Raw genomic sequence first — 22,782 nt, forward strand, 5'->3', positions numbered from 1 at the left:
TGGACTATAGGTACATGCGGCAACTTGGATGACTTCCTGGGGAATTATGCTGAAAAGAAGCCAATCTCAAAATGTCATATTTTCCGTAATTCCACTTCTACAACATTCTGGAAATGACTAAATTAGAGAATTGAAGAATCAGTTTCTGCTTTCCTGGTATGAGGGAGGGAGTGCTGGGAGAAGGTGGGTGTGGTCATTAAAAGGTGACAGGAGGGATTCTTGCTGTGATGAAGCCACACTTTTGTGGTGGTGGGTACGGGAATCTGCACATGGGATAAAACCACCCAGAACTAAATGCCTACCACCGCACTCAAAAATGAGTACAGCGGGGGGAAATCAGAATAAGACTGGAGGACTGTATCAATGTCAGTACCCGCTTGTGTTACTGTAATGAGCCAAGATGTTACCACTGGGGGAAACTAGGGTAAAGTGTTCTCTCTTTATCATTTCTTACAACTGCATGTGAGTCTGCAGTTACATCAAGTACACGTATATTTATATATATTATATACGCATTTCACATCAGTACGTAGAAACATGCCTCATTCATATTATCTGCTGCAGAATATTCCATTATGTTCCACAGTTTATTTAAAAAAACAAGAACTATTGGTCATTTAGAGTTTTGAAATCTTTTTACACATAATCTCACAGCATGAATACATGTCTGTATTCTCCATCATTTCTCACAGTTGTGGAGTATTTATTTTTTGATTCAGCCCATCTCCCCAATTCTATCAGAGTTTGTCCCAGTTTGGAGTGTAGCTCACTGATGACCATCAGGGCCTCACAAGGTAGGAAGCTGGAAATTAGATCAAGTTAAGGAGTCTTGCCAATTCTGGGACAAAGTACAACATGCCAATTTGTCATAACAGCATGATGGGCATCTATTTGACCAAATATGTCAAAGAGTAAGAAATTTTGGTTTCAAATATACATTTTAATGTGTTATTTCACCTCATTGTGAGAGAGCCAAAGTTCAAGACAATTGTTTCATTCCACTGAGTCATCTTGCTGAATCTAACTCTATAGTTTTTTTTTTAATCTAACTCTACTTCTTATTTAATTACAGGAATTTCCATCTCCTGTGTTATATATAAAATAAGCAGTCCCCTAAAGCCTGATTTTCTCTGGATCAAGAGATGACTCTAAGTTTTTGTACCTGGAAAGAGGAAGACCAAGACAGAGGATCACTAAGTCTAAGACAAACTCACCTCACTGCCAAAAGTGATAGCAGGCAGGGTAGGGGGGGAAATAAAATCTAAAGATGAAGTAGGCTGGAGTGAGGCAGGAGAGCGAAGTTCGCCATCAGGGAGATTTGAAGGGCCTTAACTAGTCAACCCCGAGGGAGAAAAGCTGGGCTCTCTAGCTCTAAAATTGTAGGTGGCAGCTCTTCTCGTGCATTCCAGCACGAGAGTGTAGTACGACCCGCAAGGGGAAAAGCAAGCTTGTAAATTAGAACTCTTAACCGAAAGCCAAAAAATGGGCCGTCAGTCAAGCTAAGAACGGGTGTCGGGCCTAGCTTTATAGACTTGCCTAGCAATGGCCAAGTCCCTGGTTGAATTTCTGCAAATCCCTTTTTAAGGTCTTGGCTTGAGACGTTCAGCCCCCTGGGCGAGCATTCAGGAGTCAGGGTGACTGATGCATTGGTGCCTTGGCCAAGTGCTCCTCTTCTGGAAGGAGGCCGCTGTGCTCTGCTACCGCTTGCCAGAGACTGTCCGAGGTGAATCCCGCGGCACAAGTGAGGACCCCCCCCCCCCCCCCCCCCCGCCGTCCCCGCAGCATTCTGTCTCGGGCTGCCTACCCTGGATCTGCGGCTTCGGTGGCAGACAATAGGGAAACGAACAGAAACGACGACGATCTAGCGGAGAAGGTGAGAATCCTGCAGAATTCGGAAGGGAATGGAAACGGGGCGAAGGAGGAAACCAGTCAGCACCCTCAGAGGTTTGAAGGTGCAGCAAACTCGGTGTCCGAGTGATGAGACCAGGCAGGTACGAACCAACCTGCCCGTCCGAGCGGAGGTCTGGAAGTGGGCAGCCGAGCGCGGGCGCTGCCAGGCTGGGTGCAGGGAACGGCAGGTGGCTCTGGACCCCGCCAGGAGGACTTGGAAGTAGGGGGGTTACGTTGGGATCGCCAATAATCGAGAGTGGCAGAGCGAGCGGCAGCCGCGCGGATAGGTGGGGAGGGGTCCCTAAAGGTCAGACAGACGTGGGCCGCTTTTGCTGATAAATCGGAGTGCTGCTCAGGAGGAGGGAAACGAGGAAAGGCCGGCGGCCCGGGGACCAAGAAGGAATCCCAGGGAAAGGGCTTTGGTTGAGAAAGAAGGCGACTGGTGAGTGGTTTTAGAGGGCTTTGCCCGATTCTTGGTCTGGCAAGTTGACATCCTGGCCATCATTATTCCCAACCCAAAGGGGACGCTTGGCAACCTCGCAAAGAAAGGACTGGAGATGTGTGGAGCCTGCGACCTAGAGCTTGTGTGACGGGAACGTGGACCGTAACGCTGGGACGAGCGAGAAACGCCCAGAGGAGATGGATGGAAGGAAAGGAGAGTAGAGAGAAGACGGGAAAAGCAACCGTGCTGCGCGTAGTAAGACGTGGGGCAAGAGGCTGAGAATCAAACCGGAAAAGTAGGTGGCCTGTCCCACCCCGCGAGCAGAGTGGCGCAGCGGGAGCGTGCTGGGCCCATAACCCAGAGGTCGATGGATCGAAACCATCCTCTGCTAGGCTTTCTTATTGTCACCCAGCGAGCTCGGGCTCTCCGCCTGCCTCACAACCGCGCGGACATCCCAGAGCGGGGACCCCCTCAGGGGAAAGGACATCACAGCCTGTCAAGTCTTCTCCTCCTCCTGCACAGGAGGGCCTCGTTTTCGCTGCGCTGTGTTCAAACCCCCCAGAATCATGGAAAACACTCCCCGCTCCTTTATTGATCCTGCATCTCGCCTGCCACCTCCCTCGCTGCCCGCCTGACTCGGCGGCTCCACCATCACGACGAATCCAGGAAGCCTCAGGCGACCAGGACGGCGCCCAGGACTTGCTCGCCGCCAGGTGCTTGCAGTCCTGGAGCGGGATGACGTCACCATCACCTGCGGGGGGAGCATTGGGGACCGACGCGGAGAAGCGGGAGTCTCTGCGCGGGGGGCGCACGGAAGGGAGACGGAGGAGCGGGGGTTGAGGGGGGCGACGCGGGGCCAGCGCGGGGAAGGAGGAGGGATCCGAGAGGACAGGGGGCCGAACGACAGGCGGCGGGCCGCACCTGCGAGCGCGCGGACCGCGGGGACACGGAGACAGAGTGGGGGCGCGGGGCGCAAGCCGAAGGTGCAGGACTTGGATCTGAGGGAGGTGGTCCTCGCCGACTACAACAGCCCACAGAAGGAGCTTCGACCTCTGTTCCTCCGGTTTCAGATAAGGACCAAGAGGGAACTGGTGGTGACGGGGCCCGGGACTTCCTGACCCGCAACCCCAGGCCGAAAAGGCGTCAGGCGGACTCTTGATCCTCGGGTCCTCCCATCCGCGGGCCACCGCTCCTTCCTCAAAGGACAGCGGGTTCCCTCCGCAGCCGTCTGCCTGCTTGCGGCCCGTGCTTTTCTCCTGACTCGGCGGGGGTCAAACGCCCCCCTCCCTGCGATCACGAATTCCAGGAACAAACTCCCCGACTCAGTCTCACCCTCCACACCCCAGCCCGACTTGGATCCCCTTTGTCCCCGCACTCTCGCTTACCTATAGTCAGTGATGCTGATAGGATCGAGGATCTGCTCAGCAAGGAAAGCTCAGCTCCCCAAGGCCTGACATGGAATTCGGAAATAGCACCACTCGGGGAAGACCCCTATATTCCTTCACCCCATGGACTACCCTGTCCATAGAGGGGCAGACTTTGAAGATCTAGGGTTCAAATTCCTGTTTCCCTCCTTTTGATTTCTGGCTCACCAGAGAGGGCCCACCCCCTGGAGGATGGCTGCTCGTTGGAGAATTTCTGGGGACCCCGAAAGTAAGGAGTCAGAAAAAGTACAACGTGCATATCTATCTATGGTTACATCCTTCATTGCTTCGGGGCTTAAGTGATTTTCATTTCATATTCCCTGGAGGAAATGTCAACAGATTAACCCACCTTCCATGGCTTGTGAAGAGCATCAGTGCAAACCCTTCTGCCAACATTCGTTTGGAAGGGCCGCCTGGCAAGCAGGCTCTGATGGCAGCAAAGAGGAAAGCCACACAAAGCGTGGGCGCTTCGTCGCGTAAAAGGAAACCCTTTGGGGACGGTGGTGGAGGGGCTTGTGAAAAGCCTATTGGAAAAGCGGGGTGGACGCGCTCTGAAGAGCCGGGCGGGGGAGGGGGAGGCCCGGGCAGGCGGCGGGGAGAGCGGAGGTGGTGTCCCCAAGAGCGGAGCCGCGTAGTCGGCAGGATTCGAACCTGCGCGGGGAGACCCCAATGGATTTCTAGTCCATCGCCTTCACCACTCGGCCACGACTACGTGCGAGCCGGCGCGCTCGGTGGCCAAGGAGCCTCCGGCGAAGGCCCCGGGCTCTCCCACCAGGCGCCCTCGGACCTCACTCGGGCCAGGTGGCACTGCCTCCCCCGCGCGGAGGGACGCCTTCCTCCGACGGCCTGCGGGAGGGGCCGGAGCAGGAGGCCTCCCGGGAGCCCCGCTTCGTGCTGGGCCGCTTCCGACGGGGACGCAGGAGACCCCCGGCTGGCGGACGCAGGCTCTGGCGTTCGCGGCAGAACCGCGAGGCGAGCGCCGATTTGAACACCTGCTCCAGGTGAGCATCGATTTTCAAAGTTAGTTTGGGAACATCCCCATCGTGGAAGATCATGCAGCTGATGAAGGAAGAAGGCACCCTTCTAGTTATGGATAGGACTTGGCTGATGTGTCCGTTGCGGCCTACTGCGTTAAGATGGGAGACTAAAAATCCATTCATGAGCATCATTAGTACGGAGTCAAACTTACTTTAAAACAAAACAAACCAAAAAACCTTGCTTTTTGGAATTTTGACTTGAAGGAAAGGAAGTCAGCCGCAGTAGCCTCTTCCAAGAGCCAGGCAGGACTGCTTTCCCCAAGTTCCTTACCATCTTCAGCCCTGGACTTATTTTATGAAAGAATCGCCTTCAAAGCTCCTATTTTCCTCGTGTAGAGATGGAAAATTTCAAACCCAGGTTCTGCTGCCAGACCCCCTGGGTTCACTGGCAGGCTCAGTCCCTTACTACCTGTGTCATTTTGAGTGGGTTCTTCAGATCCTGTATGAGTTTCTCATGCTGTGAAGTGAGAATGTCATAATTTAATATGTTGCCAGGTGCTGAGAAAAAATCCCTAACATAGAACAACAACCTCTATGTTAAATACTGGCTTTTATTCCTTTTGGTAACCAGATATCTCCATCAAGGCAAACTGAGTTTTTGGTTTTACTGAAGTAAAACAGACACAGAAATAATGCACGACTCTTAAGCACAAAGATTTATGACTTTTCACCAGTGTGAGCCAGATGGAAGTGGGTCACAGCCAACACCCCAGTAGCACCCCCCCCCCCACGAGCCCAGGCATTTCCTACCAAGATAACCAACACGGTTCAGCAAGGCCATCAGAAGCATGCTGGTGAGAAGGGCACTAGAATTACTGAGTTCAGGGCTAGCTCTATGTGCAAGCCAGGGCTCCCCGAAGGAGAGGCGGTCACAGAATTTGGCTTGTTAATGGCAATGGGAATGCTAGGACTCCAAAGCACCAGATGTCTGGTGGAAATACTGAAACTCAAGAAGCCAGAGGTGTGCAATTACCATAACAACCAGCTGGGGTGAGCCCCAGCCAGAGGGGCTTCTCCCACAGAGCTGTGAAGATAGTTAATAGACCACAATGTCCCTAAGGGTCAAACAGACCCACCGTATGTGTGAGGCGTAATCTATCTAATCAAAAGAAGCAAGGATGAATGGGAGACTGAGAGCACTCCCCCTGTAGGAAGTCATGATATTTTGACAAGTTCCTGGACCTAAGCTTGCCTCTTTTTTCTAAAAGCTGTATATTTAAAAAATTGTGGGGCGCCTGGGTGGCTCAGTCGTTAAGCGTCTGCCTTCAGCTCAGGTCATGATCCCAGGGTCCTGGGATCGAGCCCCACATTGGGCTCCCTGCTCTGCCGGAAGCCTGCTTCTCCCTCTCCCACTCCCCCTGCTCGTGCTCTCTCTCTCGCTGTGTCTCTGTCAAATAAATAAATAAATAAATAATCTTAAAAAAAATTTGTATGTTTAGCCTAAGGATTTATGATTTTTGAGTTCACTTTGTGTATTCAGTGAGGTTAAGCATTCCATTTTAGAAATTTTCACTTGCAGGAAGATGGAAATAAAAAACTGTAGTCTCACCCCCACCCACAAGCAACAAAGATAGAGTGGGGAGCCTAGAATCCCACCCTTGCCAGCCTGCGGCAAGGTGCTCCCCTCCACCCCAGCTTCCTGCCCCTCAACACAAGGTATCAGAGAAAGCAGAGGAAGAGGCTGAGACTTTCATTGCTCCAGGCTTTAAAAAGGCGTTTCCCATACCCGGTCAGTAGAGACCCTATAAGGAAGTCTGCACCACCCCCCCCCACTTGGCAGTAATGAAGTGTCTATTACCCTCCCCACTGGGGTGGCATCAGAAGAGGCCCAGGGAGAGAAAAGATTTGCATCAGTGCTAAGCTGGAAGGGCCATACGCACTCCCTGTTCATGGAGCTCACATGGCAATGATGACGCTCTCCTACTCCTCCAACCAGGGAAGAACAGGTGGAAGCCTAGTGGGGAGCCAAGACCCCCTCTACTGCACAACGAGAGGGAGCCTACACCTTAGGTATCGAGAGAGACTGAATGAGGAATCTGGAATTCCATTCCTACCCGATAGTAACCAGGAGGTGTGCCCCGTCCTCTGTCAGAGCAGTGTTAGATGTTTGAGGGAACCAACTAAAACAGGTTTAAATAACATCCAAAGTCTCAGAGCATAATACCCAAAATGTCCGGGAATCAATTGAAAATCGCTTGTCATGCCAAGAACCAGGAAGATCTTAAACTGAATGAAAAAAGACACTCAATAGATGTTATGATGGGCAGAATAATGATATCCCCAAATGTCCATGTGCTAATCCCTAGTACTTGAGAACATGTTGCCTTACATGGCAAAAGGGATTTTGCAAATGTGATTAAGGGTAAAAATCTTGAGATGAGGAGATTACCTGAATTATCTGGGAAGGCCCAATCTAATCACAAAAGTGCTCAAAAGGGAGGCAAACCAGTAGGCCAGAGAGATGAGACATGAGAAAGGATTCAACCCATCACTGCCGACTTTCAAGATGGAGGAAGGGGGTCTACAAACCAAGGAATTTGGTGGCCTCTAAATGCTGGAAACCATTCTGAGCTTCCAGCCAGCAAGTAAACCTTGGTCTTACAACCACAAGGAACTGAGTTCTGAACCAGTTAGGTAAGGTAACAGATTCTCCCCTGGAGTCTCCAGAAAGGAATGCAGATCTGCTGACAACTTGCTTTTAGCTCAGTGCGTCGTCGTAGGGCACTGGCAAGAGAGGGAAAAAGACAACCTGCAGAACTGGAGAATTTAAATATTCATAAATTATATATCTGATAAGGGTTTAATGCCTAGACTATATAAAATAATTCCCATAACTCCACAACTGAAAGAAAACCCAATTTCAAAAATGGGCAAAGTACTTGAATAAACATTTCTCCAAAAAAGATATCTAAATGGCTGATAAGCCCATGAAAAGATGCTCGACATCACTGGTCATTAAAAGATAATGCAAATAAAAATCTTAGTTTGAAACAATTACAGTGACTGAGAAAAAGTTCACCTCAAAGGGCTATGTACTGTGTGATTCCAGAGAATGAACGAGTGGGGGAAGGGCAGAGGGAGACACAGGTTCCCCGCTGAGCAGGGAGCCATGGGCAGGGCTCGATTCCAGGACCCCAGGACCGCAGGACCCCAGGACCCCAGGATCCCAGGATCATGACCTGAGCCAAAGGCAGACACTTAACCAACTGAGCCACCCAGGGGCCCCTATATAGTATTCTTTAGATGAGAACACATGGAGATGAGAACCAATCAGTGGCAGAGTTGGACGGAGTGGGGGATGGGAGGAGAGCAGGTGTGGCTGTGTGAAAGAACATCGGGGATCCTGGTGGCGATGGAAATGTTTCATCCTCACTGTATTTGTGTCAATATTCTGGCTGTTACATTATAGGATAATCTGCAAGGTGTCTTCACTGGGGGGAACTGGGTAAAGGGTACAGGAGATCTCTCTGCATTATTTCTTAGAAGTGCATTTGAATTTACAATCATCTCAAAATAAAAAATTTAAGTTAAATATGCCATTTCTATTATTATTATAGTTTCCCGTAAGGTCTTAATATGCGTACTTAACAAATCTAAATGTAATCAACATCGGATGTAATGAAACTTGATTTCAGGCTTGAATTCATCACTTTGCTGATTGGTTTTGCTTTATCCTTTGCCTTTATTAAGCCAAATAGCCAGGTGCCTATTTCCACATCATTTTTGGCACACTTAAACCTAAGTTTAATAAACAATCCTGAGATTGTATTGTTTACCATCATATCTAATCAGCATAAGACTACTAGTGATATGAACAGGGCACATCATCCAGGTTTACTGTGACTATCTGAAAAGTTATTTTAAAACAAGAATAATAATTCTAGCTAGTAAGAATAAATGAAAATCTCCTTATGTGCTTTATATATTAAAGTACTATCATTTATGGAAATACGAATGGATTTTCACTATTTCTGGGATAAAAAGCTTCAATAAATAGTTTATGAAAATGGCTAATTTTATTTTATGTAATATTAGGAATTAATAAAAATTAAATATAAAAAGATAATATGAATATCGAGCATTCTTCAGCTAGATAACTAGCAGTAAGAATATCTCACACTTTTATTCCCAAGAGATGTTTATAAATATTTGCCCAGCATGGAGCACAGTGCAGGGCTTGAACTTAAGACTCTGAGATCAAGAGATAGTGACTTAACCAACTAAGCCACGTGGGTACCCCCAGCTTTGAGTTTTTAAAGAAAAGGTCCTGTTTGAGAATTCCTCCCATCTGGTCAAGACAATTTAAAAGTGGGATGTTTACTTTGCTGTATTAAACTTTCACAAGGAAGAAAAACTCTAAAGTTATGTACTATATCATGATAGATCTTCATTGATTTAAATATAATAAAGTCTATGAAGAAAAGGAAAAATGGTGAGAAACAAATGGGGCCCATCTAAGTTAAGAGAGGAGAGAGGGCATTTTGGGGGGCCCAACTATGCAGTACAGTGACTGAAGAAAAATTCAGCAAGTGACAGTGAAGCACAATAATATCAATATTTTAACTTCGGACTGCTAAAATTTTAATTACAGTATAATTATAATATGCCAATATAGTCATGTTACATAATACATTAAAATATAATGCTAGTAATAATTGATTTTTGAAAAGATTTTATTCATTTATTTGACAGAGAGAGACACAGCGAGAGAGGGAACACAAGCAGGGGGAGTGGGAGAGGGAGAAGGTGGCTCCCCACTGAGCAGGGAGCCCAGGGAGCCCGATGTGAGACTCGATCCCAGGACCTTGAGATCATGACCGGAGCCGAAGGCAGACACTTAACGACTGAGCCACCCAGGCGCCCCTAACTTGTGTATTTTCAAGTATAAATATATTTCAATAAAAAATTTTTCGTGAATTTTTTTTTTAAGACTTTATTTATTTATTTAACAGAGAGACAGCGAGAGAGGGAACACAAGCAGGGGGAGTGGGAGAGGGAGAAGCAGGCTTCCTGCGGAGCAGGGAGCCCAATGTGGGGCTCGATCCCAGGATCCTGGGACCATGACTGGAGCTGAAGGCAGATGTTTAACAATTGAGACGCCCAGGTGCCCCTAATAATTGATTTTTTCAATAATATTTCTTGGTTATTTTTATATCCTGGAATTTTATATCCCTCTTTGCCAGTGGTTATTGTGTGGCTTTGGCCATGAACTCAGACAAGCAGTGATTTTACAGTCATTCATCATTTGCATGAATTATGACTTCATTGAATGTTTTAAATCTATTCTTAGAATAAATAACTCTCGCATAATTTGACCCTGATCACAATATCCCATTTCTTATATTAATGTTGTCTATTATTTTAGTTCTGTTTTGTTTCTACATCTGAAAAGTTAATAATTACTAGTGATATTGTTTTCTGCATTCACAGTGTATTTAGATGTTCTGGTGTGTTTCTGAACGTTCCTTTCTTTATAATTTTTGTATACCACTTGGTCATTAGTTCCAATTTCTTGTTCATGAATCTATTCATCATTTCTGCTGTATCTGCTATTCAAACTCCATAGTTGAGCTTTTAATGCCAATGAATAGATTTCCCCTCTATGATTTTATTTCTTTTTATGGCTATTATTTATTAAAAGTGATTCTATTCATAATTTTCTTCTTAATGATAGAATTATTTTGTTTGCTGTGTTTAATAACTTTCTGTGGATGAATCATAATGCATGAGAAAATAGTGGAAACAAAAGTTTGGGAAGTTATGAAAATGGACTGGTAGATGATTATCACATTGATGAACATAGTGGGCTAATATGGCTAAAACTTCATATATTAGGAAGAAGCTGCCTAGCTATGAATTGCACATGCTCAGGGCATAACTCAATTCCCTAGCCTTCTGTGCAGCTAGAATGCAGGCATGTGCCCTAAACCTTGCCAATCAGATGTACAAAAGCAAGATTTCTTCTTTCAGAGGAAAGAAATAGGTGGATAGGTCTTTTGCAGAGTTGCTTACTGGTTAGGGTAAGTTCAGGTAAGCTACGTAAGTTTTTAGAGGCAGTGATGTCATAGGGCCTAGCAATGGCATACGTGTTGGGGGACATAGAGAGCTGGCAGTTACCCCTAGGAATTGAAGGATCAGGAGTAATTCGGAGAATTGGGTAGTATAACATAAAAGGGTGAGCGGTTATTACTGTGCCCAAGCATTTGGAGGGAGAACAAGGCAGCTCAAAGTTACAAATTCTCAGCTGAAATGTGCGGTCACTGAATCCCAGATTTCCTCTGCCCTAAAACAATTTCAATTTCCCACGACCCCAGCACTGACATAATTCAAAACCAAATTCACATGACCTATAATTACGTGAGTTTCCCATTGACAAAAAGGTGGATGAATGAACTGCAGTATATTGACACAGTAGAGTATTATTCATGAATGAAGGAGTGAATGAATGGCAGCTACTTGCAACAAAAGAAACAATTAATTTTAGCAATATATTGTTAAGTGAAAAAGTAAGACCCAGAAGTTAATGTATAGCCTGATAGTCTGAATCTTGAAATAAAAATATACAATTTTTAGAAATACAATAGATGAAATAAAACTAAGGAAAGCCCTTTGGAATTACTTCTTGAGGATCTCAGCAACTTGTCCTGCCTTAAGTTGTGACACATGCAGACATTTACCAGAAAATGAAGTAACTTGCAACTGGAACATTCAGTTTTATGAAAATAAAATGATCACAGAGATAACTTAGGATACAATTTGAAAGCTCTGATTTCTGTGGAACATATTCGTCATAGACAACAATTTTGTGTGGTGGATCAGTGTCATAGAAATGACCAAAGGAACAACTGGAAACATTTAGAAAATGTATCTGGATCTTTATTTGCTCTGTCCACAAGTGCTTTGAGTTTACATGTGGGCATCCAGTACTGTTCAAATATCTGAGATGGTTCAATAAATTCTTTATTTAAAGTACGAATAGATTTTCACAAATCTTTGCTTCTCAGTGAAAAGGAAACACCCATAAATTCAGGTCATTGTACCTAATAGACATTAGGAAGTCTCATTCTCTCTGGGCAGAAAAGTATTGTATTCATGAGAATCTTTCTTCTCTCTCAATTCCTTTGCATCCTTTTGCACGAATTGAGCTCACTACATTTCATAAAGCAATAAATCAGGAGAAGTTCAACTCAACTCAAAATTGTGAGCGTCACAGAATATGTTAGGTGGGAGAGGAAAACGGGGAGAAAGAGGGAGGATGGTCCTCCAGGCAGTCAGTGGGGTCCACACAGGGTCCGTGTCATCTCCCCCTTGAGGATTACACTCTGGTTTCATGTGACCTGGGGGTCCCCTGCCAACCATCCCTAAAAGGGAAACTTTAAAAAAATAAGAAAAGAAAGGCGCTCAGGTTCCACCGAGATTTGAACTCGGATCGCTGGATTCAGAGTCCAGAGTGCTAACCATTACACCATGGAACCCCACGGTCCCCGTCGGTGACAGCACTCCTCCCTGACAGGATGTATCTCCATTTCTGAAATCAAGGAGCCCCTAGAAAAGCCGAAATTCGCGTCCTAGTTTTTGGTGTCTGTCTCCGAGACACACGGGCCTTTGCTCGCGTGCACAGGGCTCTTCGTGCAAAATCCCAAAGCAAATCGGTTTCTAGGGACAGGTCCGTGCTCGTCGGCGCCCTCTGGCCTTTCTGCAGCAGGCTGGCCTCGGTGCGCCCGGCCGCCCCCGCCCGGCGGCCCAGACGCAGGTGCAGCGGCTCCGCCTGCGGGGGGGGGGGGCGGCCGGGGCTCGTCTGCGGGCCGGGCCGGGGGGGGGGGCGGCCGGGGCTCCGCCTGCGGGCCGGGGGGGGGGGGCGGCCGCGGCTCGTCTGCGGGCCGGGGCGGGGGCGGCCGGGGCTCGTTTGCGGGCCGGGGGGTGGGGGCGGCGGCCGGGGCTCCGCCTGCGGGCCGGGGGGGGGGGCGGCCGGGGCTCCGCCTGCGGGCCGGGGGGGGGGGCGGCCGGGGCTCCGCCTGCGGGCCGGGGGGGGGGGCGGCCGGGGCTCCGCCTGCGGGCCGGGGGGGGGGGCGGCCGGGGCTCGTCTGCGGGCCGGGGGGGGGGGCGGCCGGGGCTCGTCTGCGGGCCGGGGGGGGGGCGGCCGGGGCTCCGCCTGCCGGGGGGGCGGCCGGGGCTCCCGGGCGGGGAGCGGCCGAGGCTCGTCTGCGGGCCGGGGCGGGGGCGGCGGCCGGGGCTCGTCTGCGGGCCGGGGGGAGGCGGCCGGGGCTCCGGGGGAGCGGCCGGGGCTGCCGGGGGCGGCGCTGCTGGACCAGCCGGCTCGCGGCCGCTCCGCCCCGCAGGTTCATTCCGACAGGTAAACCGCGGGTGACGGCGTCCCGGCCTGTGCGGCTCGGCCCGGGCGACAGAGTCGCCTTCTGCTCCCGGGACGCGCTCGGCCCTGCGGACGCGGACGGCTGAAAGCTCGATGCGAAGCCCCTGCCGTCTCCGGGGCTTTGACTTGGCTCCTCCCGGCAGCAGCTGTGAGCCTGTCCCGAACCCCCGGCGGTGTCGGCTCCCTGGTTCGCGAAGGGGACAGGACGCGGGCAGGACCGGAGCGATCCCAGACGGTCAGGCCGAAGGCTGGGGACAGAAGCCAACCATCTTTACCGGGAGTGGACACTCGCGGGCGTCAGGGTTTGAGCCACAACGAGGCCCCGGGGAGGTATCGGCGTTCCCCCGAGATCATTTCCGTGGCAGAAAGACATCTGGTTGGGAAGGAGATGCTTCCGGAAGAGGCGCAGGTGACAACCGACGGCGGGAGACAGCGGCTCTGAGTCACAGGGCTCGTGTCCCGGTGTCTCAGCCGCTCCTCCCCTCTCGCCGGAGGCCCCTGGCCCTCCCCTCAGCGGCAGAAAGACAGTGAAACTCTCCTGCCAAGTGGGGTAAATAAGGTGCTTTCCAGAAGCCTCAGGAACAGGAGACACGGGACTCGTGAGGGCTTTCAACACAGTTGAACTTCAGGTCCTTGCAACAAATTCACAACGAGTATTGGCAGGGGCTAGGGCTCCTACCGAGTTCTGAACTCTGAGCAACAACAACAACAAAGCAGATATAAATAATTGAATAAATAAACGGGGGAGAAGAGACATCTGGGAAGTAAATGAAATGCCTAATGAGTGAACAGGAAGACTCCATACCAATTCCTGCAGCCTGGTTCCAGCATCTTTCTCGATGTGCAACCAACCTCAGTCTGCAGGGGAATCTCCAGTGCAGAAGAATTCCAAATCACCTAACTCCACACTCCTTAATTGTGGGCTCTGTCTGCACAGTGGTTGCTTTCCAAAGAGTACAGCATGGGAAGGGAGAAAAAGGGCAAGCGATGGAAGGAAACTGACAAACACAATTTCAGCCAGGGACCAAAGTCAACTTCGGCCACTGCTGAAGCCATTTTTGATAGTATATACCCTTGACCCTGTATAAATGATGAACATGAAAATGGCACTTTACTTCTGTGAGCTCCCTCGCCCAAGCCCATAACTACTGCTTGATTATGAGAAAAACTTCGGACACATCAGGGGCATTCTACAAAACACCTGAGCAGGACCCCAAACTGTCAAGATCGTCGAAAACAAGGAAAGTCTGAGAAAGTACCGCAGCCAAGAGGAGCCTAAGGAGACAGAATGAGTAAATATAATGTGGTATATTCTCAATAGGATCCTGGAACCAAAGAGGACATTAGGTAAACCAGGGAAATCTGAATAATTTTTGGACTTTAGTTACTAATAATGTATAAATATTTGTTCATTGATTGTAATAAATGTGCCACACTCATGTAAGATTTTAATCACGGGAGACACTGAGTGTGGGGTATATAGACACTCTCTCTTCTATCTTCCCAAATAAGTAGAAACTATTGCTTTGGGGAATAAGAACAAGAAAGTGGCCAAATGAAATTATTTCTTCAAAGTGAATTCAAAACTCTGGTTTGCATGCACACCAGCACAGTTCCCTCCCCTTTTAACTAATGAGCCACATTATCAGACCCAGTGCTCTGGCCTGAAGAGCCCACCGCGGTCCTCAGGGCAGAGAGACTGGGAGGAATTCGTGTGCCATGCCCACTTCTGTGTTCAGTGCTGTGCGCACAGCATTAGGCAGGACACCAAGCCCTGGCTCTGCCTCGGAGATTTGGAGCTAATAATGATGGGATAAACTAAAATTATGAATACATGAGTTAAGGGGACCTGCAGGTGGCTGGAGGTTAATCGCATATTCTTCAAATAAGGATAAAACCCGGATGTTTACATTTGAGCAGAGATTGACTGTTTTGAAGGGTGTCTTGGCTCACACTTTTTCATAGAGAAGATGCAAGATGCAACACAGTCTATGGACTGGTTGTCTGGGCCGCAATCTATAATGAAAGTAAAAGAGGAGATTTGATGGTTTGATGGTTTGATGGTGGACCGAGACCTCGGTTCGGGACACAGCTGCAAGGTTGCTTTAGGCCTCGAGGGCCGAGACTTTGAACCGGGCATGTCAGGGAGCATCATGGATGACTTCAGGGAGCACTGGAGACTCCACATGGGCTTTCAGCCTCGGGGGCATGGTAAGTTCCCTGCAAGACCGAGGTCAGTCCCACATCAGAAAAGTTGCGGGTACTAGTCTCTGGGAATTGCTTTGAAGTATGCATGCTCATTCATAGGCATCTTATTTATTTCCCCCCAAACAAAATACAACTGAAAGACTCTTCTCCTCTTTCCCAAGATAAAGAAGTCATTAGAGCAAAGATTCATAGTATATGTTTTTGGCCCTAGATTCTAGATCATATTGAATAAAATATGTGAAACCCCTTTCCCACAAAGGTGCTCCTAGATGCATACATATATCTTTTTGCAAACTATTTCAGAGTGTTTGTGGAACACTTAAAGTCTATAGGCCCCAGGCTATGAATATTCTGCATTTGGAAATTTTCTATGTCACCTAACCTAATTTTTAACTAACTAAAAACAAATTCTCTAAGTAGAAATTAAGCATCATACTGCTAAAGTAAAATCACTTTTTAATCGTGGCTAAATTTTTCATTAGTCTTCATCTTGTAGATTAGGTCCAAGTTGCATCCATGACCGAATGCAAAATACTAGTCGGACTAGTTCTCAGAGGGCTGTTGGGGTGCAGATTCCTGATAATGCAGCTTGGGGAGACTTGACTCAGACATAAGTAGGTCACAGGCTCATTTTTATCACAGGGTAGCTGGATCTTACTACAGCTTCTCCTTGGCCCCACTGAGAGGAACCCCTTGAATTCTGGTCTTCTTCATGTACCGTCCAAGACGTAGGCATGTGAATGGAAGGCAGATGCCACACAGCCTTTTTCTCTCATAACTCCCAGTGAATTTTCTAAATCCTGCGTCATTTAAACCTAGTTTCCTTGGGCTTTTTCCCTGTCCACTCACAGAGGCCCTGTTACCCCCAAGTCATAAGTATCTCATAAATTATATTCCAGCCAGAAGGCCTTGCTGTTCCTGAAAATCAAGAGATAAAGTAGAAAAGACCCCAGAGGAAGACGTAGAAAATCTGAATAACAATGGAACATTATAATCAAACCTAAGTAAATATTGACTGCATAAAACAATATGAATGCCTTCTAGAGGAGAAAATAAATGTAGAATTCAAATGTATGCAAACGATGAATTTAGACATCCCTCAAGAGAGGGATGAATAGAATTACATTTGTCTAATGTTAAGTCTCTTGCATTGTCTGGGGAAATGGTAAAATATCAATATAAGAATTGTTTGGTCAGGACTATATGTGATGATCTCCAGGCTCACCATCAAAAGAAAATCAAAGGCAGATGCAACTTTCATGTGACTGCCCAGGAAATAATAGAATAATGTAGACCTAGTCAATCAATATACAAGCAGACAAGATATAAAAGGGGAGCGTAAAAGGACAGGATGATAAACAAAGTGGGATATACCAGAAGGGACAGAAAACTACACATAGTAGGGTAATCATTTTAACCTAAAACATGCTCAGCAATCTGTTGATGGGGGTGGGGCAGGAGGGAGCTTCTGGGGTGCGGTTCTGACCTGAGTGGGATCACACGGATGTTCCCCGTGTGACGAAGCATTGAAGCGTGCGTTTAACTTCCATCCACCTCTCTGCATGCATGTTCCCAAGAAAGACACACAGAGAGAGTTAAAAAACCACACAAAAGCCCATCTAGTCCCCAGTTGGCAGTGTTTTCCAAGTGGCTTCACTGTGAGAATATGTGTAGATGAGTAAAAATGGTGGCATCGTGGTGTCTGACTGGTCTCAGGTGGTTTCCAAGCGGTTCACTCAGGGCTGGCTTCCTGCCAGCACCCTTGGGCAGGAGATAGGTTTTCCTGATCCTTTTTACCACTCCAAGCTCAAGTTTGGTTCCCATCATGACTGTTTGGATGATTCTCTCACTCCAGGCCTTCAGGGATCACTCTATCTTCTGAGTGACGCCCACGGGGCGAGGAGGTGGAGAGCCCAGGGCAGAGCCTCCGCCAAGTCTTCTTCTCAGGGTGACATCCCTTTTGGACAGGTGCCACTCTCCTGCTGTACTTGATTAAAAATTGGTCTATTTTAATTTATAAGAAAAACCTTTCCCTAACTAAACAAGGCAAAGAGCAGAAGACCTTACTCTGAAAACACTATAACTGAGATGATCTGTTACAGAGCATTTTAAGGGTTTTTGTTTGGTGCTGATCGTCTTGTGCATCTGAGAAAGTACACCCCTCAAAAAACTGCAACCTATACATTCGTTTGTTGAGGACTATTTCTCAAAATCTGAACATCGGAAAGGCAGTCTCTTCCAGCCACAGCCTCACCATCGTAGCTGGCTTTGGACTTCAATCTCCCAAATTATTTATCAGATTATTATTATTATATCATCATCATCATTATAAATGATACAACATTTAGTTTTAAAAGCAAAATGGATTGACAAAACCTATTAAAAAATAAATCAACAGGGGCACCTGGGTGGCTCAGTTGTTAAGCGACTGCCTTCGGCTCAGGTCATGGTCCTGGAGTCCCGGGATTGAGTCCCGCATGAGTCCCGCATCGGGCTCCCTGTTCGGCGGGGAGCCTGCTTCTCCCTCTGACCCTTCCCCCTCTCGTGTGCTCTCTGTCTCTCTCATTCTCTCTGTCTCAAATAAATAAGTAAAATCTTAAAAAAAAAAAAAAAAAAAAGATTAAAAAAAATAAAATAAAAAGTAGTCCCTTTGGACAATGACCCCTTGAGCCCATGTTTGGCTACTGAGTAATACTGACGTCTTGTATCTAGAGAATACATCTTTCTCGGCCCAGCAATAAAATCACTATTTCTGCTTCTTCATTTTAAAAACTTCAGTAATGATGTATGCTTCAAATCACAGAAAAACAAAGGAGAAAAATAACCCACAACGCTCAAACCCAATATTTGGCATATTTCCCCCCAATTCCAAATATTTATAAAGCAAAACTGTACATAATCAAGGTCATATATTACATATAGTTTTAATCTAGTTCCTTTCACTTAACATTTTGTCGTGGGCTTCTTCCCTGAGCTATCACAGCCTCTTCCAAAATATTGTTTTCAGTAGCTTTGCAACGGTCCTCCAGCTATATATAACGTAAGCTATATAATCATCCCCCCCCATTGTTGGAGATGTTTTAATCATGTTATTATTATAACTAAAAGTATCGTATAAGTCTTTGCGCATAAATGATTTCCTTTAGTTTGGATTATTTCCCTAGAAGAGTTTTCTCCAAAATAAGTTTGCCCTGTGGAAGCACTGGGAGCAGTGGTTCAGAAGTGCTACCCCGAACAAGGCCCTTGTTCCAGGCGCCTGGGGAAGGGAGCTCTGTTAGCATGCTAGGGCTGCCCTAACAAATTACCATAAAGTGCGTGGCTTAAAACAACAGAAATCTACCTTCTCACAGCTCCAGAAACCAGAAACCCAAATTCAGGGTGTCTGCAAGGTTGTTTCTAGAGGGTCTGACCGTAAATCTCTGTCATGGCTTCCTCCCTGGCCTGCCTGTGTTTGCAGCTTCATTGCTCCAATCCCTGCCACCTTCTGACCTGGCCGTTGTCCCCGTCTGTCTGCTTCTGTGTGTCTCCAAATCTCCCTCTCCTTGTAAGGATACTATCATTGGATTTAGGGCCCGACCTAACCCAGAATGACCTCACTTGACCTTGACTGCAGTAGCAAAGACTGTTTTCAAATGAAGTCGCATTCCCAGGTGGGAGGGGAAAGGATTGCAGCGCATCTTCTTGGGCGACACACTTGAGCCCAGCCCAGCAACAGTCCTCTCTTTGCCTGCCCCAAGCAAAAACAGATATGGGAGCGTTAACTCCTAGACTTGGAAGACCTCGGACCTGAAAGGTTTCTCCTGATTGTATCTGAAAGTCTGTCTGAGTCGACTGTGATGGTGTTTTGATCAATTCCCAGGGCTCAATCCTATGGTCCCTAAATTTTCCATTCAAAGAAGAACCCAGTTCTACAGTGTGTCACTGAATCAGGTCTACTGGTAGGAACAATTCTATTAATACAGCTAGATTTCGTGGGCATTCACACCCTCCCGTGTGTGTGTGGAGGGGGGGGGAGCGCAGAGAATGTCCTGAGTCTGCAAAACCTGTTGTCCGAGCCGCTTCTCCCGCATCGGCCAGGCTCCCGCGCTTGCGGGCTTCCTTCTCTGGGGAGGCGAGGGGCAGGGACCTCCCCAGCGTCTCCTTCTGCTCCTGGGCCCTCCCTGCCCCCTCCCAGCCGGCACCCCCGCCCAGGTCGGGCTTCAGCCAGTTCTTCTGAAGCGGGGAAAGGGCAAAGCAGTTGAAGGCCATCGAAGACATTTAGGTTTTAGTGTTTAACGCGGAAAGGAAACGCGAATGACTCCCGGTCCTTCCAGCCCGCTTCCAGGCACCACGGGCGTGTGCAGGTCTGAGGTCGCTGGGGCCACCACCTGCTCCAAAGTCCCTCCGGGCGGGCGGGCGGCGGGGGGGGGGGGGGGGGGAGTGGACAGTCCCCTCTCGGCTCCCAGCGCTTCTCTGAATTCCCCCCGCCCCGCTGAGGTTGGATCTGCTTATGGGCGACGCGTTTCATCCAAGACTGAGAAGCCCCGAACGGACGCAGGCGATTCCGTGTTCGCAGACCTCACGCCAAACCATCTGTCCCTACATCATATTGCAGTGTAATGTCGCCTCACGGCGAAGGACGGGCTGGTGCCTATTAGGTGGCACACCTTCAAAGTCGCCAACAACAGGCACCTGCCAGCAGGTAGTCGTGGCCGAGTGGTTAAGGCGATGGACTTGAAATCCATTGGGGTCTCCCCGCGCAGGTTCGAATCCTGCCGGCTACGGTTTTACCCCGAAGTCCGGTCCGTTTGCAGCCAAACAAAACGGAAGACTGCTGGTCTCACTCTGCGTTGCCAGTTACCGATTTCTCTGGGTCAGATAATCTCTTCCTTCAATCCAAACACCACTGTGTCTGAAACATTGACCCTCAGTCTCAGCTGTGGGGGTGTGAACGTCACTTAATATTATACCCGTTTTGAGGAAGGCTACTCCTTTTCCTCAATTATGCGTCCTAGCCAACTTGGATTCTCAGCATCAAAGTCAGATCCCCATGCTCTCCTGGAGTGGAGGTGTTTTCGTTGCCACCATCTAGAGTTCAAGATGCGTAAAGCAGTATTTACTCTAACAGCTATCATTTTTTTGAATCCTTACTATGTCCCAAGCACTGAATTAGCATCATATGCGTTACTTCATTTGATTTAATCACCAATATAACCCTTTGGCCTTGGTGATATCAGTCCCATTTTACAGAATAAGAAACCGAAGCTTGACTTGCCCAACACTGCCCAGTAAAATGGTACCTAGACCAAGGACTTTCTTAAGTGTGGTTGTGAGGTTGCTTTTCACAGATACTGCAGGGAACACACTTTTTAAAAACCAGTGGTTAGCGACTCAATCCTGCTGTAGTTTATACACAGGAATGACTTTCATATCAGTTCCTACTTATCAAGCATGTGTTACAGACCTATTTCCAAGTGCTTCATGTGTGTTAGCCTGCATGATCACATTCAGACGAAGTGAATACTATTATTACCCTTAGTCTATAAATCTGAAAACTGACACCCATAGGAGTAAAATAATATGGCCAAGGTCACCCAGCTAGTAAGTGGCAGGGCTGAGTTTGAACTCTTAGTTTGTGTCTATACCCAGGGAACCAAAAGTTGGGGCAGGTGTGGGGGCAGATCAGGAGATGCTTCCATTGCTATTGTCTACAGTTGGAAATTAATGTTACTGCCTTACTCTTATTCAGATTTTTGCTTCCATAGATAAGTCTAAGTGGTTGGTCTGGAGTATGGGGTTCTTACCGATTGTGGATGAAGTGTTCTGCTAGCCCAAGTTTGGGGAATATCTTTCGACAGCAATGAGGTGTTATCTGTTCTTGAATGATAATAAGTGATTGCTATTGTAGCTTCATATGAATGATTAGTTTATAAAGAAGAGCACCACACCCATTCTATCTTCTCAGCCCGAACACTCCAGAGTCCAAGAGTGGGAAAGGTTGGTTAAACCACAGGACATGGATTTAAGGCTTTGGCTGCCAAGCCCAGGAATACTTCTACTTTGAGACTAAAAGCAAAATCCATGTGGCGCCCCATACAAAAGCCATCAGGGAAGCCTGTTCATTCTGGTAAACGGGGTATTAAACTTTCTCAGCAAGGGAGAATCTTAGTCTGAAAGAGTTTCAGTGCCTCGAGGAGGGGACTTTCAGGGCCAGGATTAGTCATAGGATAATTTTAGAGCAGAAGTTGCAGAAGGAGATCTGTGGCAACAGTGATCAGAATATGTAAACTAAGTAAATGACTGGGACAGTCAGTGGTCTTATCTTTGGAATGTGAGTCCATGTGGAATTACTCCGTGATACGGCCATAAAATCTATAAATAAAGTGAAATACAAAGAAGGTGAGCTCAGGTAGTTTGTCTCGCACACCGTGGTCTGGTACGCTTTATCTATTGTGTGTGGCATGGAATCACATCTGCAAGTTTTGGTTCCGTTTCATTACTTGTCTGTTTTGGTCCCAACATAACTAGAAATGAGAGTCAAACAACAGGATCTAAAGAAGTGGGATTTAAAAATAAAAAATGAAAATCAGATCAGTTAGAGAAAACCTCCCAAATCAAATAGCACAGTTTCCTGCCAGTACTCACCATGTTCAATGTCTCCGTCTCTTTAGAGACTCCAGGGGAAGGTTTTCTGGTCCGCGCCCTCTCTCTTCATACCTTCTCCTGCACATTCAGGGACCAAGAACATGTATCTGGGCTTTTTGGTTGATTTGGGAAACAAAGCATGAATTCAGAGACTCAGTACTCTGATTTGCATGCAGGTGAAAGTGGAAAGAAAAGGTCCAGGTAGGGACAAAGCTTTTGTTTATAGAAAAACAAAACAAAACAGCCCCCCTCCCCACATACACACATAGGAGGAGGAGGAAGAATGGGATTTGGAAGGAGCAGCCACCAGGGTGTCAAATACTGGAGTGTCACCCCTCTGGCCCACTCTTATTCTGAGCTTCCTGGGTCGTAGAAGTCCCCCAGTGCCTTCACTCTCATTCTGACAGGCATTTTCCCACTATTTCCACTCTTCAAAATAAGCCACAGATGTTAAGGCATTTCTTAAAGTCCACCCCCTCCAGGAGGGCATTTGGATTGCTTCTAATTTGGGCTATGATAAACGGCGCTGTCATGAATATTCTCATCCGTGTCTTTCAAGTGAACAGAAGGAGGGATTTTTGCTGGGGAGATATACTCATGGATGAGACTGTGGGATCACAGTAAATGTGTAGGTTCAAGCTTTAGTCTTCTAATGCCAAAATGTTTTTGCAAGCGATTGACCCCATTGGCGTGCCCACATCTAAGAGTACTCCATGTCCTTGAGACCACTTGGTATCGCCTGCCTTTTGTTATTTTAACCTTTCAAATAGGAAAGTAGTTGTGACA

At 47.6% G+C, this 22,782-nt stretch overlaps 4 non-coding genes across 4 annotated transcripts; 2 read left to right on the forward strand and 2 right to left on the reverse strand.

The window, feature by feature from the left end:
- The first annotated feature begins 2,651 nt into the window (after positions 1–2,651).
- On the forward strand, positions 2,652–2,723 carry TRNAM-CAU (transfer RNA methionine (anticodon CAU)). Its single transcript has one exon. It is a non-coding gene; the product is annotated as a tRNA-Met (tRNA).
- Positions 2,724–4,386: 1,663 nt separating this feature from the next.
- On the reverse strand, positions 4,387–4,468 carry TRNAS-AGA (transfer RNA serine (anticodon AGA)). Its single transcript has one exon. It is a non-coding gene; the product is annotated as a tRNA-Ser (tRNA).
- Positions 4,469–12,196: 7,728 nt separating this feature from the next.
- TRNAQ-CUG (transfer RNA glutamine (anticodon CUG)) lies at positions 12,197–12,268 on the reverse strand. The gene has a single exon. It is a non-coding gene; the product is annotated as a tRNA-Gln (tRNA).
- A 7,785-nt stretch (positions 12,269–20,053) lies between these two features.
- TRNAS-UGA (transfer RNA serine (anticodon UGA)) lies at positions 20,054–20,135 on the forward strand. The gene has a single exon. It is a non-coding gene; the product is annotated as a tRNA-Ser (tRNA).
- Positions 20,136–22,782: the final 2,647 nt, after the last annotated feature.

This window comes from Mirounga angustirostris, unplaced genomic scaffold (assembly GCF_029215605.1).
Source record: "Mirounga angustirostris isolate CCGP_5_RB_7025 unplaced genomic scaffold, mMirAng1.0.hap1 SCAF_8, whole genome shotgun sequence".
In the NCBI taxonomy this organism is placed as follows: Eukaryota; Metazoa; Chordata; class Mammalia; order Carnivora; family Phocidae; genus Mirounga; species Mirounga angustirostris.